This window comes from Capsicum annuum, chromosome 11 (genome assembly GCF_002878395.1).
Source record: "Capsicum annuum cultivar UCD-10X-F1 chromosome 11, UCD10Xv1.1, whole genome shotgun sequence".
NCBI classification, from domain to species: domain Eukaryota; kingdom Viridiplantae; phylum Streptophyta; class Magnoliopsida; order Solanales; family Solanaceae; genus Capsicum; species Capsicum annuum.
Genome location: NC_061121.1, coordinates 216,451,001 through 216,460,224, shown reverse-complemented (window position 1 = coordinate 216,460,224; position 9,224 = coordinate 216,451,001). Strand labels below are relative to the sequence as shown.

At 32.5% G+C, this 9,224-nt stretch overlaps 1 long non-coding RNA gene across 1 annotated transcript; it reads right to left on the bottom strand.

The window, feature by feature from the left end:
- Positions 1-568: 568 nt before the first annotated feature.
- Positions 569-2,299, bottom strand: LOC107847098. Its single transcript, XR_001667307.2, has 3 exons — positions 2,141-2,299; positions 1,853-1,916; positions 569-860 (listed from the first exon to the last, which is right to left on the bottom strand). It is a non-coding gene; the product is annotated as an uncharacterized LOC107847098 (long non-coding RNA).
- Between the last annotated feature and the right edge of the window lie 6,925 nt (positions 2,300-9,224).

The following is a 9,224-nucleotide window of genomic DNA, read 5'->3' as shown; positions in this document are numbered from 1 at the left end:
AGCAAGTGCCTCGGCAGTACTACCCTCATGAGATGGAGGAGGTGGACTAATATTTCCTTCAGGACTAGGCTCTCTTGAACTTCTTGGAGTGATAGTGTGATTCCCTTTGGTATCATGACTACCCCTACCTCGACCCCTTCTGCGGGCTCCACCTATTCCCCTACCAATAGTTGCTCTATGAACCATCTAATTTAACAAAACAAAACAGTTAGATTCATCTAATTGATCCTAAATGCCACACACGTACGAAAGAATAAGAAAGAAAATCAAGACACATCCTATCACGCTCTCGCAGAATCATGTTTATAGAAATGGCCGACAACATAATCATATTGAGATTTTACTACTAACATGTGCTCCATAGTCTCAAGAATAACCTAGGTGCTCAGATACCAACTTTGTCATGACCGAAATAGGATCATGATCGGCGCTAAGGATTTTAGGACTCCAAAGCAAGCCTTGTCAGAATTCTACAGAAAATCGGACAGAGTTTCCTTTGTTTTGGGGCCTAACAAGAAAATTTCCTGTCTCAATTCAACAACAAAACAACCCCACAGCACAACCACTACACAAACACCAACATAATTCACCATATATTACCAACATTTCACCAATACCACCAACTAACAATACGAAAATCATCTCCAAAGATGAGAGAAGATCCAATATTCCACAAATCCAAAATAACGAAGAGTACACAAAACTCTAAAGACATGACTATGGAGCAAACTAAGAGTTTTCAAGAAAAAGAAACATAACGAATAAATAAACTATAGCCCACGTGAACAATTGCGGGGCTTATCAAGAATATGCTACTCGGATCCTTTAGCCAATGCGATCCTCACCGTCACCTGTGTTCTCTAAAAAAATAATAGAGAGGAGTGAGCCACTAGCTCAGTGAGTAATAAATGGGGACAAGTCATGAAACACCATGAAATAAATGTTCTTTCAGAAAACGGTAACAATAAACAATATCATTGTTTCATGTAAGCTAAGTGAACCAATAGCTCAGTAATAAACTTTAAAAAAAAACATCGTATCATATCAAATATTACATATTTGGGAGGTTTCCAAGAATGAATCATGTAATCAGTGTGGGGTTCTTCTTCATTAAGAATAACCCAAAATAGTGGACCCCTCATAAAGGAGTTAAATATCATATCAATGTCAATATGCTAGTTCTACCTTCCCACTAGCGAGGGTTGTAATATTCATCAGTAAATACAAGGTGCACCAGGTCTAACGATCCCGCTGTTAGCTACGGGATTCAAATCAAGGTCTATTCCCATTTGTAAATTCTTTGTAAACAATAGGCTATTCATGTGAAAGCATTTTTCAGAATAATACATATCATTTAAAGTTCATATCAAATCATGTTACATATAAACTTGAATAAAAATATTTGTTAAAAATACTTATTTCTCGTGTAAGTGAAAATATTCACCGTAATAATATCATATCTCAAATAACCATTTTAATATCATGTTAAGATCATACCTCAAATAACCGTGTCAATATCATATCAAGATCATATCTCAAATAACCATTTCAATATCCATATCTCAAATAATCATTTCAATATCATATCAAGACCATATCTCAAATAACCTTTTCAATATCATATCAAGATCATATCTCAGATAATCATTTCAATATCATATCAAGATCATATTTCAAATAACCTTTTCAATATCATATCAAGATCATATCTCAAATAATCATTTCAATATCATATCGAATAAGGACTTGCCCCACATGCAATTTCAAAGTATTTCATAACTCATTGTTTCATCAAAAATATGTATAAATATGCAATTTAATAAACACAAATTGTGGTAAGATTACTACTCACTATATTATTTCCGGAATACCAACTTGTCACCTCGAACAATTGATAGGACTCCCTTCGATCGAATCTAAAATCATATCATATCAATCTCAAGTTAATTCTCTTGTTTAGGCTAAATCATAATAAAATTAGACTACCCTACCCTTAAGGTTTCATGAAAACCTTCAATTTCACAACTTTGAATCCAAGACATCTTATTACCTAAATTCTTATCTTTAATAACTAAATTTCAATACCAAAATCAAATTAATTTAACTGAAATTTACAATGAAGATGTAGAAACAAATTTACCTTAACCCGAAATAATTTTTCAATCAAAGCTTGAACTCTTTCTTTTTTTTTTCTAACTGAACGAGAAATTTGATTTGGAATTCTTTCTCCTGTTTTGGCGTGAATGCAGGCAGAAGTACTGTCTTGCTAATCTTAATTTCTCTATGAAAATGTAATGGGGCAAGACCCCTTATAATATATAAATATATAATATTATTTCTCATTCCCACTTAAACTTGAATTGAAGTTATGAGTCACCTATCACTCCCTTTTCTTTTCTTTTTTAATGTGGCTTTAGCCCACTTTCTATTCTTTATTAATTCTTTCCCTTTTTTTTTATAAGGGATATTACATTTTTTAAAATAATTAATAGTAAAATTTAAAGCAAAAAAATTTAAAATGAAAAGGGAAAAAATTGAATGCTCAAGTGGCATCCATCTGATGCAAATGTCACGTCATGTGGCTCTCTTATCATGGTGTAGAAATGTTAAAATAAAGAATATTTTTAATAATTTTGCTAATGATAGAGATATATTTTGCCCTATAGCATAATAACAGGGAAAATATTTAAGTCAATAATATAATGAGGGACAAATTTATCAAAATAATGAAATATTTTTGACCCTTTTTTGCCTAAATGCATGTGTGTATGTAATTACAAAACTTAGCTAAAGTTTGAAATAATTATAATTTTTATCTAAAATTTTACTTAATACCTTATCATATAGAATTTTTAGCTAAGTTTAAAACTTTTAATGAAATAATTATAGTTTGAGTCAATATAGAATTTAAGAAAGACTTTTGATTGCATTTTATAATTTAAAATAAGTTATAAATATTTATGTTTCTATAAATTATTTCATTAAAAGTAAATAAATATTTAAAGCTTAAATGTTGTTAAAGGTACAAATATATCTTTCTTCTTGAGAATGACTAAAAGGGAAGATGAGTGAAGTGACAAATATATATTATTTGATTTCTTGTGTATTTTTTATATGTTTTATGTCGTATATGTCGTATATTTCACGTGTATCCGTTTCATATGTATTCAATCATGTAGTTGTACTATTATTGTAATTCCAACCGTCATATGTGAATTATATATATATATATATATATATATATATATATATATATATATATATATAAAAGACATATTTGTCTTTATATCAGCCAAGTTTATATTTATTTTTCTAAGTGAATTTAGGGAACCAAATATATTTATGGCTTAAAATGTAGCTATGATTTGTAATTAAAAGTTAAACCGAAATGTTTTTATGTGGTAGTTAGTTTTAAGCATTAGGAGTCGTTTGATAGAGCGTACAAGAATGTTATTGAATATGATGTATTGATAATGTTGGAAGTAGTAGTGATAAGATTAGTTATGTTGAGCTTATTTCGTATCTAAACTTCAGAGTTTGGATTGACATATTAAAAATAGTATGCATTGTGGTATTTCTAAAAAGCTATTATTTGATTATATAATACCCTCATTCTAATACTTTGTTTACGTTTTTTTACGAACCTTTATTATTCATTTTCAAAAATGATTTTTTCAAATAGTTTCCAACTAAAATTGTTTGGAAAAAATTGTCATATTAATAGATGGGAAAGAAATTATTCATAAATTTTTATTGTTGAACTTCACATATTTACTGTTGTTTTCAAATGAGAAGTTAAGTTTCTTTTGAGTTGTGGTTAATTTTTTTAGATTATTTTTTATAATGATATTTTTCTAAGCTTATACATTTTACGGTAACTAAAGTAGGTGAAATGATTTAAATTTCTTTTCCTAAAGTTTGAATTGTAATACTAAATGTTGATCATGTGGGGCTAAAAGGATGAACATGAATAAATGACAAAAATTTATTAAAGTCATAACGAGCAATTATTTTAAACTTATTCGAATGAAAACTTAGCTATATGTTAGCAAAAGAATGAAAATGTGCGTCTTTTTATCATTCATTAACAAGAAATTTTAGCAATAAAAATTTATTGCCGATAATTATTTTAGACCTAAGAGAACATTTTGTGGCGTGATTATATTGAAATTTTATTTTGTGTCCTCAAATATATTTTCTAAAAATATTTTTCATTAATATAAAATACAACACCATACCATATCATGCTCACCCCTACTTGATTCCAGGAATTTAATCTACAAATTCAGATCACTTATTGTACAGACATAAGCAAAAAGTAAAATTCCCAAATAATAGCAACACACTTTACTATATATACAAACACTTATGATTGTATCAAATGGGGTCATACTAACACAGGTAGGTTTACAGTACGAACTTGCTACAACCAAATAACCACGAAAAGCGTGAAGTCTATGCCTCCAATAGAATTTTTTACGTGGATTTGAAAGTTAAATACCATCCCCAAAATAAAACACTTTCTATGGTTATTAGTGCTTCGTCGTCTTCCCAACATATTCATATTTAAATCATATATCGTGCTTACAATTACCCAACTGCAAGTTATGCCAAGTTGCCAACAAGCTGTCCCCGAAACAATATCACATCTTTTTATTTCATGTCCTGCTCTTGCCCAGTTTTGGGGAAAATTATTCACTACCATGGGGTGTTCAATGCAGCTTCTACCACAAGATTCCAACATGTCTTTTAATACTTGGCTAAAAAATATTCTCCAACATCACCATCTACCCTTTACCATGGTACCTTTCGAGGTTCACTACGAGAAATTAGGTCTATGGTGACGGTTGCAAAACCGTTGCAATAGGCCAAAAAACCGTTGTAATAGGCCTATCGCAACGGTTTAGCAACCGTCCCATAGGTGGGCGTTGCGATAGGTCTATGGCAACGGTTTTTGCAACGGTTGTATAAACCGTCACCATAGATAGAGCTATAGTGACGGTTTCATATAACCGTTGCCATAGATAAGCCTATTGCGACGGTTATTTTTTGACTTATTGAGACGCCTATTTTCATCCATTGCAACAGTTACGAACCGTCGCAATAGATGCTATTGCAACGGTTATGAACCGTTGAAATAGATGCTATTGTGACGCCTTTGCTATTCTGTTGCAACGCTTTTTGACTACCTATTACAATTATTTCATCACTTGTTGGGACACCTATTTTCATCTATTGCAATGGTTACGAACCGTTGCAATAGATTCTATTGCAACGAAATCTATTGCAACGACATTAAACCGTTGCAATAGCATCTATTGCGACGCTTTTGTTATTAAATTAAAACGATTTATATAAATAGTCTTGTTAATGTAAATTTTTATTTATATACATAATAAATTATAACACAATATATACACATCACACAACAAAATCATTAATTAATAATCTCATTATTCAAAATATACAACAAGCTAGTAATTTAAACCCAAAAGTAAAATGTAATCAAAATGATTAGTTAAGTTTTTACATACTAGCAAGTTCAAGTCGCGATAAGTTTAGAAAAATTCAACACAAAACTATTTATATTAGTGCATTTATCCACAAACCAAAAATCTTCTCAAGTTTGGTCAAGTCTTCATCATTTTCTTCATCTCTTTCTTCATACACCTATAAATGGAGAACCAAAAATATAAATTAGCACTTAAATGACAACATAAAAAGGACTATTCCACAACAAATTTAAATATGAACCAACTGATAAAAATTCAAATGAAACCAGATAATTTCCGATCTCAATTATTATTTGAACTTTTCCGTATGATCTCCACTGATAAAAAAGCTAATAGAGGAACAATTCAGACATGAGTAGGTTAATGACCTTCAGTTTGTACTTATCCCAGGACCAAAAATATTTGGTGATAGGGGTTTGGTTCCTTTGTTTAAACCTTTGGTGCATCATCCACAAAAAAAAATATTACATTGCCAAACAAAGGACACCAAAGTCCACCTAATTACCAATGTCAAAATATCTAGAAATTCTTGTTGAAGAAATTATTGTTTGCCCGTTACACTTTCTTCTTCAAATAAAACCATAGTGTTCAAAAAAAACTCACCTCGACTATTTTACATCGAGTACCTCGGCAGCATGCCGAGGCACAGAGAAACCTCCATGAGTACTTGTATCACTTGCTGTCAAGGTTTTGCAAAAAAATTCTGGTTGTGGTTTATTTGCTTTCATAGACAAATCTGACCTCAATAATGTCTCCTTCTCAAACTGCACGCAAAGACGTTTATGTTACCTACGTTTTAAATTTGATTAGAACAGGCTATACTTGATAGAGGGCCATGCTTATCCCACAAAAAGGGAGAAAACAACAACAACAATAACAAACCTAGTGTATTCCCACCTAGTGGGGTCTGGGGGAGTAAGATGTACGCAGTCCATACCTCTACCTCTGATGAAGTAGAAAGGTTGTTTCCGATAAAAGAAACACCAAAATAAAACCAAAAAGAGAGAGTCATACCGAAGGAACTGGTTGTAGTGTCATTTGAGCATACACTTCATCTGTTTTGGGATCAGCCTAAATAATGCAAAAGATAATATATTAACCTAGAACAACATATAAATTACAGTTTTTATCAAGACAAGTCAATCAGGAACTTCACGTACATGCAGGGTGACATTGTACAGAAAACAAATTAACTTTGATGGAAGGTTTGGACAGTTTGGAATTTGGGCTTCCACATCTTTTTTGATAGATGCAGTACCCTGAAAATATAAATTCATTCGTAAACAACAAATAATCAGGAGAGGGTGACTACTCCAGAAGAGATAAAACCCTCCATTCAATAGAATTCCAAGATTATTAGCCATTCATATTAACTAAGATTATATCAAGCAGGGAACTATATAATCTGTTTTCAAAGGATGTGTTACTAATGAATAGATGATAGAAGCAACTTTTATCGAAGCATATAGTGAACCTAGGAAAATCACGATTTGCAGATTTTGCATGAAGCTGCAATAGGGATATTTTCACTCCCTTTGCATATATTTATTACAGGTTTATCCGATTTATGTTTTTGAAGGTTCAACGATGGCCGTTAAGGTTATAAGATTAAAAGATTAAATGGTGGTTGTTAAAGTTATAAGGTTAAATGGTGGACGTTAGCCTTATAAGGTTATAAGGTTAAATGGTAGCCGTTAAGGTTATAAGGTTAAACGGTGGCCGTTAAGGTTATAAAGTTAAACGGTGGTCGTTAAGGTTATAATGTTAAACGGTGGTCGTTACGCTCTACCCTCCAGAGTCCACTTGTGGGATGACACGACGATACTGGATATGTTGTTGTCGTTGTTGTAATGAAGTGGAAGACTATATCAAACTTGTGGGAATCTAGCTGATCCCGCCGACAGGAGCAAAGGAAGGTCTCTTTTGCCTACGAGCATTTGTACGAAGAAAGAAGTCTCATACAAAGGGTTGGAAAGAAGGCTTTTACCTTATTTCATGTGAGTTAGTGCATATCTGTTTAGGCGGAGACAGACAATGAAAAGACAGAAAGAAGATAATGATGCCAACCAACTCGACAAAGACATTCAGATATGAAAAAGGTAAGGAAAGACGTATTAAGCTTTTGTTTTCCCATCCGACTCGCACACGACCGTCTTTTTTTTATTAAAGAGTCAGACTCTCCGGGAAAAATAGCATCTCATAAGTTTCTGGAAGTAAGACGCAAGAATAGGTATCGGTAAAGGAAAAAACTCAGTCGGACTATAGTTTTCCTATGTTGAAAGACTTTAGCTCCTACGTACGATAACAGCCATATCAGAGAACTGTTTATTGCCATAAATAAATGTAAGCCAAAAATCCAAACTAGTCGTGGTCGACTATATGAATCCTCTGTATGCATCTCAAAATCATTTACATCACTATGATATCTATCAATTCCAAACTTTATTACTGGTAATTCTATTTCTAATAATCAGCTTCTCTAAGACGGTCAAATTTATTAGATGAGTAATGTCTAACGAGGCACTTGTTTTTACCTTTCAGTTAATACTAGATGCGGCAAATAAGTACAAAAGCGTACAGACATACAGTAAACAAGATTCAACAAAAGGGATACATGTAGAGCTTAACTTTAACAAAGCATAGAAATTTGGCGGCGTAATACATAGCCAGTCCTTTAAAATAGTTCAGCATATTCCAAGAAGAAGAAACATACCTAGAGCTTGGATGAAAAAAAGAACCAGAAAATAACGAACCTTCAACCTGAAGAAAGTCGTACCGAGCAGTGAAATATTATACATGCCTGAAAATACTCCTAAGTCACTTCTTCCACCTCAAGTCACCTCAGCCATATGAAACGGCAGATCCCCGCCTCACTGTGAATGCTTTTAACAACACATTTTTGAAGTATAGGGGTATTGTCAAATTTGTGTATGATTTCATCATATAGGTGGGAGGTTTAAGTATTGATTCGGTAGCTTATTCTAGAATAGATAATTAAGAAACGAACCTACTTTTGGAGAAGGAAAAACTAAGACAAAAAGAAAAAAGAGAACAAACTAGTGTAGAACGGTTCTCACTCAAGCATGTTGAAGTCGGACGATTACCAATACTCCTTCTTGACCAAGTCGTTTGCAATCTCGATGTCAACTTGTCACATTCTGGGATTAAAGATATAGCCCGGAAGTACCACAAACCGCCATAGGTGGAGGGAAAAAGAAAATTTTCAAGAGAAGTTAGAAATACAAAGTAAAGCACTCTATTTTTATCAGTAAGAGAGTGTATCTAATCAGAAGTGTGCTACCGATGTCTTATACATCTACATCATTGAAACCGAATGTTAACAATACTAACACTAATTCACTGACCCATTGGAATTCTAAAGCTAAGTTTTGCAACAAAAGAAAGAATTGAAATATGACATAAATACAATATTAGAAAGGGGAAAAAGAGAGATTTATTTCAGTCATGTTACTCCAGGCCATAGACAGGCAATTTGCAATCACACTCAAAATCGATGATCGTGTTAATGTTATCCGTCATGTAAAAATTACAGACCATTTCACCTTGATTCACAACTACAACCTAATCATGCATTTAGTATAATGGTGAGGCAGAAAAACATAGCGGAACAGAATAGAAACCTCTTTAATTACAGCAGGACTTGATGAAGTTATCAAAGCTAGATAATCCAGGAACTCATGAGATGGACTT